Below are 13,709 nucleotides of genomic sequence, written 5' to 3' on the forward strand. Positions count from 1 at the left end.
GCCTCTTTTGTGAACTGTGCCACTGTTGTCGGTGGATTTCTCACAAGGCCGGCAAACAGTTGCTCCTTCACTCATCGCAGGAGATATCGCAGCTTTCTTTCCTCTGGCATGTCTGGGTCTGCCCTACGGAAAAGACGGGCCATGTCTTCCGAAAACATAGCAACACTCTCATTGGGCTTTTGAACGCGGATTTCAAGGAGACGCTGCGCGTTTTCCCTCCTGTCAATGCTTGAAAAATTGGAGGACGCTTAAGCTTCGCCTTCAAGAGTGGAACGCAATAGCGTTCCCGTCGACCCGCCAATGGGTGTAAGACAATGGGCTACAGGGCAGCCATCACTTACGAGGCGCCACGCATCAGACGCGGTGAGCGTCGAGCCATATGGTCGAGCAACGCGGCGTTCGGCGCAGCAACGAAACGTGCGCCTGAGCAAGCGGAGCGAACCAAAGAACTCGGTATCCCGGAGGGGGAAATGATGCACGCCAGCCAAACGCCGTGATCGGCACGGGCAGAGAGATAGAGAGATAGTGATCTAAAGAAAGGAAGGACGCTTGATTCTACAGAGGGAGCAAGGCGAAGCGTTGTCAGGGGAGAGAGTCCGAGCCGCGACAGCTCCAATGCGCGCGTGGCGCGCCATCTGTCGGGGTAGCGCCGTACATGGAGAGGGGGGGGTCTTCTGTGTTTGCCGCAAGATGGCTCTCCGTGTGCGGAAAGCGCAGAAGAAATGCAGCGAAACGCACTTCGCTACTCGTGTAATTGCGACTTCTGTAAGTTACATGTTCATAATTACCGATATACACCACAGTATAACATTCCACGGCTCGTTTCGAAGGCAACACCGCATTCACTAGAGGCGCGTTTGTACCTTTCGGAAGCATCGAAATCGTGGCTGAGTGGTAGCGTCTCCGTCTCACACTCCGGAGAGCCTGGTTCGATTCCCACCCAGCCCATCTTGGAAGTTGCTTTTTATTTATGGAGTGCCTGCCGTGATTTATCGCTCACGGTCAACGCCGCAAAACGCCGACACCGACGCCGACACCGGCTTTTCTGCGACACGAGCTCCTTAACGCTATCGCGTTATAAGGTATCCAGCAGCTGTGCGCGGAAGTCGTCCCACGTGGCAAAGCTCCTCTCCCGGTTTACGAACCGCGTACGAGCATTGTCCTTCAAATAGAAATAGACACTCGAGAGTTTGTCCGCCGAGCTGGTCTTATGGTTATACTGGGCGACGCGCTTGAACTGGTCTAGCCAATCTTGGACGTCTTCAAAGGCATCACCATGAAAGCTCTCCGGGACCATAGGATTCTGTAGTGTTACTTGCGATGGAGCTGCGGTGGCCATGTTATTTGTAGGAGGCAAACGATTTCTCGAAGTTTCTTGCAGGGGACTGGACTCGGGCGCTAAGCCTAGCAGGCGACGACTGAAGCGGTGGACCGGTGTTTCGATGCGCGATGGTGATTCCGGGCTCGATCGCCGGCTCCGCGAAGAGGTGCCAAGCATGAAGAATACCCCGCACCTCCACCAGTGTAACGACGTGGGATCGACGAGTATGCGTAGCAGCACCGCCAAGAAACGCACTTTATCAGTCGTCCAAGGGAACAACAACAACGTCGTCTTCGTTTCCCCCGCTTCACCTAAAAACCCGCGCTACTTCAGCGTCGTCCCCACTGGCGCATACCCGCTGAATTATAGTTCTGCCAAATATAGTTGTGTCAATAGACCGTTTTTGGGACCGCAGTGGCGCCGCCTATGAGCAGCGCCATACTGGCTTGGGTGAAAGCGGTCTTTTGCATGGCAGGTATACGCTCGGCGGTAGGTTCTGGCGTTTGTTTTCGCGATCGTGCGGTCTATTTAGTATGACGTGCGTCTTCTACGTGGTAAACGATTCTGTGAGACGTGCTCAAGTGGTTGAAGGCGTCGTTGCCGGAATTTCTGCTGGCGTTGAGGTGGACGGAACACGCAGCGCGAAGTGTGCGCGCATATTTGAGCCTACAATCAGCCTCGGAGATCAATTGTGCATTTCTGAATGTTCCAATCACTAATGTGACCTTATTGCAGTATTATCCTCTATTTCTAAGCTGCGGTTTAGGAGCCATAAAACATACGCGACGATCGTAACAGCGTGTGTACCGTTCTGCTACGATAGGAGCTGGGCTGTTATACTTTGACAAGCGTTCAAACTGTTCGCCGCAGGTTACATTGCGTGACTACTTGGTTGGGTGGATGAGGTTTGCACCCATAAATAAAATAATTTTGGCTAGTAATAGCAGCATACGTTACAGTCTGAATTAAGCTTGCCCATCAAAGCGACCGTTTACGAACTTCGCGAGCGTCCTAAGCAGTAATGATAACCAAATTTTTTTTCGGTTGTATTCGTTCAGTTCTCTACGACGCACTCACACGTATTACGGAAATTTTGCGCTCAAAAATTGCCATCGCATTCTCTTTATGCGAACCCTCTCATATATTATGGCTATATACAGGCCAAAAAGGGAATGCCGAAGCACACAGCTTACATATGTATCGTGCTGGCTCACCAATCGCAGTGATCGCTGTGTTGAGCAGCGCCATGGGCCTCATGCAGCAATGCTAGAGTAGGCATATGGTAATTTCAAGCATATTAGACTTGAAATGCGTGAGAACGATGGCAGTGTATCACAAATATTTGATAGCGCCTGCCACTCAGATGTTTCGTGGTTGCCTTAGGTTGGCCGTGCACGAGCATGCGCTCTTATGTTTTATGTTTTACTCCCTACGCCATTCGATCAGACAGTGAGCTGATTTACCATTTAATGCTGGTAATACAGGGACACCGGTTTTCTTTGTTGAATTAAAATCGATATAAGCAAAATAGTAAACAACACATGCACGCACCGCTACTGATAATGCGCGTACACCGCGGCTAATTATGCGCGTCACATTTTTGCGCCCCCAAGACATTTCTGCCTACAGTAGTTACCGATGCACCGAAAGGCTTCCCTGACGACCTGATATGAACGAACATGGCGTAAATTTCACAAAGTAAGATCTAAAACATATCGAAATCGTTCCGCAGCACGCGACAGCAATACTTTCAAGCAGCGCCGCGCCGGATCGCCCAAGCCAGAGAGGAGGAAAGGCTCTCCGCGCGCCCTATCCTCCTCGCCCGATGAAACGGTCTATATTCAAGGAGCAATAGTTTCCTCTCTCGCACCTGCTCTTACTCGCACATGCGAGCCCCACCAGATTTTTTTGAAAAGTACATTCTTTCATGCGAGCCGAAGATTAAAAAATTCATCTGCGGTTACGTGGTTGCATTTCACGACATAATGGCTGGCGCGGACAATCTGTCTCGTGCAGCACTTCGCAAACAGTGTGAAGCGTAGCGAGACGGTCTCGCTAATCGTGATGCATGGGCGGGATTCACAGCAGCCGCCGCAGACCGACGTCCGTTCATGCAGCACTCCCTCCGTACAGACGACGCATTCTACTCTGGCGCCATCTCGCAGCCATCACTGCCACAAAGCCCGCGTCATACAGGGCACTATGCTTTTCTTCTCGCGCTTTCGCCGCACCCTCCCCTCCCCTGCTTTCTTCTGCTTTCTTCCTCGCGATCTCTTCACTATTTTCCGATGCACTCCGTGTCGCTCTTTGAGCCTTCGCCGTTGTGCTCGTTCGCTCGGTTACGCTGACACTTGCGCTACGAGGCCATGAAAAATCAGGTCTATAGATACCGGGTGAATTGTGGGAGCAGCATTCAGTGACCGAACTACAGCATTTGGTACTCTGAACGATTCTATTCTTTTGTATGAACTACGGTGACCTACGGCATCAGTGGTCCTGTTGATGGTCCTGTTGTTGATTGTTGTACTAATCGGTCTCAAGTTATACATGGAAACGGCCACCTTTCATCGGCTAACTTTACATACTTTGGTGTTCCTGAAGGTTTTATTATTAGGTCCCTTACTGTCTCTGTTGTTCATAAACAATCTACCTTACGAGCTTACCAGTCAAAAGTTCCTCTTGTATTCCGATGACACAACCATTTATTCATCTCTCTAGTAACTGACAGTATTGCAAGATCAGCTGAACGCTAAACTTGGCAACATCAACAGGTGGTGCTCGCTAAACCACCAAATTGTCTATGAATAAGTCCTACAAAAGCACGTTTTGTTTTAGTTCATAACCTTCAATCAACTATACCACCTCCCATAGGTGTATCATTAAGTAATCATGTATTACCAATATCTGATAGCGTTACGATATTGGGTGTCATTTTAGACAAGCTACATATTATATATGCATGCTTAACTCGCTTCTCAAATAAATTTCATTTTATGTTCACTTTATCATCAAAACACGCAGGTATTTTCAACCTCATATTCCGCGCTTATTATTTTTACATACATTTCCATTTATCATACTGTAAACAGACGCTACGCAGACGAGGTGGCGCGGATGAGCACACCTCGATGGGCATTCGGCGTTCCTATACACTAAGAAATAGTGCAGCTTCTTACTATATACTAAATAGCCAGCTGTTTTACTCCTTAGCGCCAATGTTACATCCATTGTTTATTTATTTATTTACACAATATTGCAGGCAGCAATGCTGCCCAAGCAGGAGAGGGATTAAAAAAGATGCTTTTTCAAACTATTTTCAAATGAAACATGAAATATGCATTCAACAATACATTGTAGTAAATGATTCCATTCTTTTCTCGCAAGTGGAAAAACTGATTTCTGACAGATTTTAGTGCGGGCAAAGTATTACCGGACTACTTTAGAATGAAAAATATGGGATGACCTTTGTAGAGCATGGGCAATAAATGTGGCATCCGTTACAGGAAGTTCCCCGGCACAAAACACCTTCGTGTTACAATGCACTTGTCGTACGTATGTGGCTACTATTCACCAGTCATGCAGGCGGAGGACAAAGCCAGTCCGCACCACGCAACATGGTCTGAGTGGATCGTATGAGCCCGAGGTCGCACACTGGCCCTGTCGGGCACAAAGCAAACGCTGCGCAATATGCACTACATCTGCATGTAGCTGCGGTCTGCTACGTAGCGCAGATACGGCGGGGTGCCCCGACAAGTCCAGTGGCTCAGCGCTGTGCTGCTCGCTCATGACGGCCGCATTTGGCTTACGTTTGGCGCATCGCAGGCACCAAAATCGGGGGCAATGGCGTCTACATTAACATCAAAATTCAAATGTGAACTGCGCGCCACTGTGACATATAGACGGCGGTGCCTTGTGAGCATGCCTCGCCCTGTCGTAATTTTGGCAGTGAAAGGCCTCCGCTTCTGGTGAATGCATCGGAGTACTTTTTGTGACAAAGTGTTTATCATATAGCCTATTTTAACTTCGAATGCTTTTCTCCACTTCGATAAACATTTAAGTGGTTCAGGGCCCGCTTAGGTGCCTCTGAATTCGTAAACTTTACGTAAAATTGGTAGAGTTGATATATACATTAACAGCTTGTGACAAAAACCAAGGAAGTGTATTTGAATTAACAAAAAGCAATCACTTACTGCATTGTGATGCTTCTCATTCAGATCAGTTATTTTCTCCTGGCTAGGCTTGATGTCTCTAAGTGATTCCACACCAAATGTTTCACCCTGTTGACTCATGTCGGCGAACCTGCGTGGCGGTGGTTCAGACTGATTATTCGCCTAGCGATGCCCGCTGTGTCGACAGCGGATTTTTCGCAACACTGAGCCTTTAGCGTACATGACAGGAGTGAGGCGCAAAGATGACCTGAAAAGCCCTTGTCAAATTTACGCTGTATTTCCTGTGCACAGTGCCCTCTGGACGCCGTAACTAGGCGCGACCCCCCACAAATGGAGTGCGGGAGCTGGTGCGCTTGTGTCCTTGCTCACTGCAACAGCAAGGACAGCAAAGGGAGAAGGCGGGGAGAATGTTAGCAAGGAAATAGAGAGATGGGGAGGCAGTTCTGCGACCTACAACGCTAGAATCCAGAATGGCGCCCAAGCGTGCACTTAGTGCCGAGGAGACAAAGGCTCGCAGAAAGCGCCGAGCAGAGCAGCTAGGGTAACATTGCACATCACGACTGTCATATGCGGTCAATATATCGCCAGCAATTAACGCAAACAGCAGACAAAGCTTCACTTACATCGATTCCCACAGGGCATTGGATCTGCATATTTTACCTTCCAACTTCTCATAGTTAAATATTAAATTTGCAAAACAACAAAAACTTTATTGGTACGGCTGTGCACTATCTCCGGGTCCGGCCCACAAAAGACGCCACATTTTCAACGGGATCCTGACTCTCACTCTCCTCTGGACGCTTTATTTCGTAATATAATGGATTCCTACCCGCTGCTGCTATTGGCCAATAGCTAACGTCAACCAACAAGAGTGTTTGGATCAGTGCGCTTCTTCCTACTGTTAATGTGCATATTTCTTGACAAAGTTCAATAAGCAGGCTGAAGTAAGTGATGCTGTGTTTTTAAATTTTGATGATAATTACGTACTTCTGGAAGAAGCCGACTCTCGTCTGCTCACGCTCAGCCGTGGCCACCTGCGTAGGGATTAACGTTTGGCCACCCAGCTTATCCGTGTCGTAGCCGTTCGGTCTCGCTAATTTCGACTACTTTTGAATGCTAAACTAGACTCGAACTAAGCGAAACTTAAGGTCAGACCTTAAGCGCGCTTGCCAGCGTGCGTTCACTACTAGCCGCTCCTGGCTAGACGCGTTAGCCGCTTCAAAAATTTCGCTGGTTGGATGTGTAAGTCAAGCTTGAGAAGGACAAAGCTGGTCCGCACCACATATTACGCGCTGAACCCTTGTCGTGCACAAAGCAGACGCTGCGCAACGCGCGCTACAGTTGCAACTTGCATGTCACTGGGGTTTGCTATACGTATCGCTGGAATACTGTGGCTGCCGCGGGGTGCCGTGACGAATCCCCTGGCTCAGCGCAGTGCGGCCATATAGTTTCTCACCGTATTGCCTAGAGGGAAATCTGGTGCTGCTGCGCTGTGGTATTTAATGGCCTTAATAGTGGTATGCATGGGAAAGTTGGTATAGACCGTTCCTTCCTCCTCTCTGGCTTCCGTTGCAAAAATTTTTAGTAGCCATAAATAAATCGTGTTTAGACAAATGTTACTAGAACCTATCGACATTCAATAAACTATCTTTAGACACTGTAACAACTTCCTAGTAACCGCCTACCGACTATTGGCCACCAATATTGAGTTGAACATACATATATAAAATGTCGATTGAATTTTTACTGACTGCTTAATATTTCATGTTGGTACAATGTGTCAACTGTGAAGCGACTATTCATTAACCACCTTTATACATCCTAACAACTTGCTAGTAACATCCTGTCGACTATATGCCACAGATAGTTGACAGGATGTTACTAGCGAGTTGTTAGGATGTATAAGAGTGGGTAATAAATAGTCGCTTCACAGTATTTAGGAAGTACATAAAAATTTTATTCAAGAGATAATTTCTTTTGCAATTATACATTGCCAAAATAACCTTTTATTATCTCTGAATAAAATTATGTAGTTCCTAAAAACTGTAACGCAACTATTTATTAACAACCTTTATACATCCTAACAACTTGCTAGTAACATCCTGTGAACTATTTATTTCATCATTCATCATTAGTACAGAAGGAGGTCCCGGAGTTACAAGAACTGTCAGGGGGACCTCCTATTAGTAATTTAACATTGCATGAATTAATACATTTTGGCAACATAGCAACGACAGACATAAGAAAACACCAAGGTAATGAAAAAAATAAACAAATACAAAAAAGTTGCGTACAATAATTGAAGTTCAAAACACAGCAAATAAAATAGATACAGCGTATGCATAAATAAATATGTGGTAATTGACACGTTAATGAAACACATTCTATTAGCAGGCATTTACAAACTGTTTATTATCCCCTAAATAAAATATTTATGTACTTTTTAAAAATCTGTTTCCAACTGTCCAAGAACTCCTTGTCGGACTTCACTGAGCTCTATAATGATGTTCCGAGTAACACACATTTGTTGCCGTTTAAAAAAAGATATACCATTCAAATGACTGCAGTAATAGGTAACCCTAACCGTGGACATGGCAATGCCGACCACCCGTTTTGATCTGAATTCGCGCTTGTTACTGGCTCTCGCCGCTGTCACCAAGAAACAAGCGGCGAAATGCGTGAACGCTAAGTTTCATCTCAAGCTGAGGTCTCGACAGCTGAGGTCTGGATATGCTAATTAGGCATGGCTTGTAGTAATTACTGAGATCGGCTGTTTGTTTTCACGCTGCTATAGGACGCCAGACACCGCACCGAGCCGTAAAACTGGTTTGGTTTCTAGTTAGCAGATGACGCCACAGCATTAGCATTAGCAACAGATCAGTAAGAGGCGATTGGAAGATTGGCGGAAGGAGGGAAACGACAAACAACGAAGGCGTACAAAAGCATGTTCACAATAGGGGTTCAGAAACTTTGATAGCGGGAATTCATCGCGGTTCTTTTTTTTTTCCTTTTTTAACATAGGTAGGACATTAGCCAATAAAATAATGAGCTTGGTGGGGCAACCCACCACCCCGTTCCAAAGGGGACGCTCATAACATCAATCCATCCATCCATGGTGATTCATTGACGATGCGGAACGCTATAAAAGCCTAATTGTTTACTGGATCATTTAATTTACTACCGCGCTCAAGCATGGCACATGATGAAAATAGTGAGCAAACGCCAAGTAGACGCCGAGTAGGCGCTGTGGCGCAGGTGAACATTTTCAAGAGCATTCACCCGTACTACTTGCTAAGGAAGCGGCAAGGTAATTGCAGGGAAAGGGTGCAGGCAAAGCGTATGCCTGGGGCCGTATTCTGAAACGCTCGCCTTCCGCGATAGTGACGTTCAATAAATCAAGCGACTGCTTACCCGTGACGTCACCGTGCACTACCAACACGCGCGCTCGAACGCTTCACATCGCATGAGAGCGTATACCTTGCGAGTGCAGAGTGGCGCGGGTGTTTTTTTCGCGTAGTGGCCGCAGTACCGGTACTGCGCACTGACCACGGTTGATTACGGCCACTTTAGGTAAAATAAATTGAAAAAGGAAGTGTGAAATACTTTATTTTAAACGAATCCACAAATATCGCCACGAAACAACGCGTGTAAGAAGCCACCAAAAACACTAATGGCGTTTTTCACTGGTCGATCTGGAGCGGCCGCCGAAAAAATCCTCGAGCGAGCCCTCGAGCGAGCGCTCGGGTTTCACAAATCCGAATCGGCCAGCGGAGCGCAAAAACGCTCCGCGGCGGATCACACAGGAAGTCTGCGTAAACGTCGCACGAACCGGTTCCGTAAACCATGCCCTACTTCCGTTCTGTATGTTTCCACGGCAACCAAACCCGCCGTCCCCCGCGTGTTTTGACCGTGGCAGTCGCATAGTCCGTCATTTCCATGTCGCGCCCGCAAGGATTGTACAAGGACAACGTGCATAGAAGTCTTCGTACAGCACCTGCGTCTCTTCGTAATCGGTGTAGTCCGCGCTCTCATCGCTATACGCGAGCGCTGCAGCAGCACCGAACGCAGCCATTTTGCGAAGCAACACAATGTTGTGCGTACCAACCGGGTACCGATTTCGCTTGAAGACGGAAGTGACGCGAGCTATTTCCGCTCCAATCCGCGCCTCGGCGGCGGAGCAAGTGAGAGCGATCCGGCGCGGAGCGAGTTGATCCGAAACGACCAGTGGAACGCGCGAACCCGCTCCAGATCGACCAGTGAAATTTGGATTCGTTGCCACGGAGCAAGAAATCCTGCTCCGAATTGACCAGTGAAAAACGCCATAATATAAAGTACCACTCCTGATCTCTCCTACACTCCACCAACCCTATTCAATACACGTGGAGAGCACCCATCGACACCATGACGTTAAAATGACGTAGGCCGGAACTAATAGACGGCGCTGTTTATTTTACGCCATGAGTAACTACTTAAGAGTAAAACACAAAATCAGGATAGAAACTATTTATGATAACCCAAAGAGCTCATTACTTTTCGAAGCGAGATCAGGATGCCTTAGAACACGCACCTATAAAGCGAGATAGAAGAAGGAAGAAGAAGCATGTTCTTGCTGCGGAAAAGCTAGGGAAACGATGGAGCACGTTTTATTAGAATGTGAAGACGTCTGCCCAGCGGTCAATTTAGGCACTAATGGCCTCCTTGAAACCCTTGCGTTCAACAAGAGCAGGGGAAAAGTAAACATGTCCGCAATAGAGATTAGTAAGAGGCGATGGGAAGTGTTACGTTTCGCCTACGACGCGCGGTAAAGCCAGCGCGGATGCAACGTACGCCGGAGCTTCGTTCCAAGCGGCGGACATTTTGGCCCGTTCGGAGCGGCCGCGAGCGCGCCCCGCCGAGCGCGTCCCGGCATGTTCAGTGCCACGTGTCTTTGTGTGTGCGTGTGTGTGTGTGTGCCCACGCTTGTCAAAGCGCGGCAGCCGGGGAGAGGAGCTCCCCCGGTGTGAAGCGAGGAGGTCTGTCCGGCGCCGGCCCGGCTGATGCGTCACCTCCTTGTCCCAACGTGTCTATCAGTCCGTCCGTCGCCGCTGTCACGTGGTGTCGTCCCATGACCTTCCCTCTTGCTCTCAACTCCGAGAGTATAAGAGCAGCTGCCCCCGGACGCCAGGAGAGAGGCTCCGATTTCTTCTGTTGAGTAACGTGCTCTCCCGTCTCTCTACTTCGGTCGACCTGACCGCCCGCTCTTTGCGATGCTAGAATAAACAAGTTGTTCTGTTAGCAGTCGCCTCATGCTTTGCTGGGACCTTCGGATGCTTCCAGTGTGCCCCAGGCCGCCAGGCCAACGCTACCCTTGGGGCTTGCGACCCAGTTGCAATAACGGGCGTCAGCACTGAGGTTCCAACAGCTGGTGGCCGCGCTGAGATTCCAACAGCCGGTGCCATCGGTGCGGTTCAAACATCTGGTTGCCAGCGGTGGGATCGCGACAACGGAGGCCAGCAGCGAAGATATGCGGTTGACTGTATGCTGAGCAGCACAACGACCATCCGGGAGCAGTGCAACGAGCCCTGTGTGATGACTGGTTGCCTGCAGCGGAACGACTGCGCTGAATTCTTGGCTGCGAGGTTTGGTGAGTGCGGGACTTTCTTCTTCTGAGTTATGCCAGGCTTTTGTTAGTGTCAGAAACAGAGCTGGTAATTGTGGTTGTCGTTGCTGCCGGGTTAGTTGCGGCAAGACAATAGTAGGCAGTAGAGAAAGCAGCATTCAGAGCAGCCATGGATTTGAAGTCGTTGCGCAAACCGAAATTGTTGGAGCTTGCAAGAGAGTTGGGTCTGGATGTCTCAGACAAACTCAGAAAACCAGAACTGCTAAGGGTTATTCTTCAGTTAGGAGCTGAGGATGACGAGCTGTCGGAATGCCTTGAGACCATTGAGGAGAGGGAGACTGCAAAAAGACAGGAGCGCGAACTTAAAGAGCAAAAAGATGAGCTTGAACGTAAAGAACAGAGAGAGAGAGATGAGCTTGAACGAAAAGAACGAAACGAGAAAGAAAAAGAAGAGCGTGACCGTCAACACGCTTTGGAAATGAAGCGTCTCGAGGTGGAGATGGAACGCGCTCGTATTGGAAGTCAGGCACACGGTGCAGGAGAACGAGTATTGTTTAAAATGACTGACCTGATGCGGCCGTTTAAGCTTGGAGAGGACATTGGTTTGTTCCTGGTTAACTTTGAGCGAACGTGCGAGAAGCAGGGGTTCTCTCGGGAAACGTGGCCACAGCGCTTGCTCACTTTGTTACCCGGCGAGGCGGCCGACGTAGTCGCTCGCTTGGAGAGAGAGGAGGCAGAGGATTTCGACAAAGTGAAATCGAGTCTGCTAAAAAAGTACAGGCTGTCCGCGGAGGCGTTCCGTCGGAAGTTTCGAGAAAATGAGAAAGGCAAAAGTGAGTCGTATACAGAGTTTGCCTACAGGCTTATGTCAAACATGCAGGAGTGGCTCAAAGAAGAGAAAGCGTTTGGTGACCACGAGAAAGTTCTGCAGTGTTTCGGGCTGGAACAGTTTTATAGTCGGTTACCTGAGAACGTGCGGTACTGGGTCTTGGATAGGCCAGACGTTAGTACGGTGGCTAGAGCCGCTGAGCTAGCCGAAGAGTTTGTGACGCGTCGGGCTCGCGGAGCTAAGGACGGTCAAAAGGGTGAATTTGGCTCTAAGTTCGAGAGGCCGAAGTTCACGCCCATGAGAGCAAAGGGGGACACACGTACTGCGGATGCGAGTGAAAGCAGTCCGACCGAACGTAAGGAGACGGCGGCAGCCGAAGCCGAACGCAGAAAGCGGTTCGAGACGAGGCAAGCGCGCGTTTGTTATACGTGTCAGAAGCCGGGTCATTTTTCGGCGCAGTGTCCAGAAACAAAAACAAAAGTCGTGTTTTTGTCGTTATGCAGCACTGACGAGAACATGAAGCTTCTCGAGCCTTACATGCGAGACCTCCTCGTGAACGGGAAAGAGTGCCGAGTGCTTCGCGATTCCGCAGCTACGATGGATGTGGTTCACCCCTCTTACGTAGAACCCGATATGTTCACGGGCGAGTGCGCATGGATCAAGCAAGCCGTGGAAGCTCACAGCGTGTGTCTGCCCGTAGCAAAAGTGCTCATTGAAGGTCCTTTCGGAGCACTTGAGACGGAGGCGGCAGTGTCATCTATGCTGCCCCCCCAGTACCCGTACCTATTTTCGAACAGGTCCGATCACCTCCTGCGCGAGAAGGGGCTTTTGTTTGGTGAGGCTAGCGTTCAGGCCTTAACCAGATCGAAGGTTCGGGAGCTCGCTGCAAAGGCGGTAGTTGCGGGGCCGACGTTGTCGAACGATGAGAAAGGGTCAGAGGCGCAGCAAGGTGATATTCAGAGCACGCCCGAACTGAATAAAATTGAGCCTGTAGCGTTAAAGGCACCAGATACTGGAGAGGAAATGTCCGATGCGGGAAAGCTAGAAGAGCTATCTGCAGATTTACTCATAGCGCCTACGTCAGACGGACTTGATCGGTTGCTAAAAGTCAGCCGGTCGACTTTGATAGCCGAGCAAAAGAAGGATGGCAGCCTAGAAAACATACGCTGCATTGTCAAAGAAGGTATCGCCAAGAAAAATGCTCGCTTTGTGGAAAGAGGTGGGGTCCTGTACCGGAAGTATATAGACCGCAGGGGAATGGAGTTCGATCAGCTGATCGTGCCTCAGTGCTACCGTCAGGATCTGTTGCGCTTGTCGCATGGGGGTTCGTGGTCCGGACACCTAGGAGTTAAGAAAACTAAGGACCGTCTCTTGCAAGAGTATTATTGGCCAGGGTGTTTTCGGGACGCAGACCACTTTGTGAAGACATGTGACACCTGTCAGCGGGTGGGCAAACCAGGGGACAAATCGAGGGCGCCGTTGAAGTTGGTACCTATCATTACGGAGCCTTTTAGACGGCTCGTTATTGATACAGTGGGACCTCTGCCGGTAACAGCCACGGGGTACAGACACATTTTGACTGTGATCTGCCCAGCGACAAAGTTCCCTGAAGCAGTGCCGCTTAAAGAACTCAGCTCAGTTGAGATAGTCAATGCACTACTGTCCATATTTGCGCGAGTTGGTTTTCCTGCGGAAATCCAATCAGATCAGGGCACAGTGTTTACTAGCGCTTTGACGACAGCCTTTCTCGAAAGGTGCGGGGTAAAACTGCTACACAGCTCAGTGCACCAC

General features: G+C 49.1%; 1 protein-coding gene across 6 annotated transcripts in view; it reads right to left on the minus strand.

Annotated features, from left to right (window-relative positions):
* The window catches only part of LOC139056204 (uncharacterized), a 40,465-nt gene that overhangs the window by 6,958 nt on the left and 19,798 nt on the right, over positions 1–13,709 (minus strand). For 3 of the 6 annotated variants that reach the window (XR_011512209.1, XR_011512208.1, XR_011512207.1), the window contains one exon: positions 5,512–5,620. The exons of the other annotated variants lie outside the window; for them this stretch is intronic. The gene's annotated coding sequence lies outside the window, so the exon portion shown is untranslated. The remainder of the gene's footprint in view (positions 1–5,511; positions 5,621–13,709) is intronic. 6 annotated transcript variants of the gene reach the window in all.

Source organism: Dermacentor albipictus, chromosome 2 (assembly GCF_038994185.2).
Source record: "Dermacentor albipictus isolate Rhodes 1998 colony chromosome 2, USDA_Dalb.pri_finalv2, whole genome shotgun sequence".
NCBI classification, from domain to species: domain Eukaryota; kingdom Metazoa; phylum Arthropoda; class Arachnida; order Ixodida; family Ixodidae; genus Dermacentor; species Dermacentor albipictus.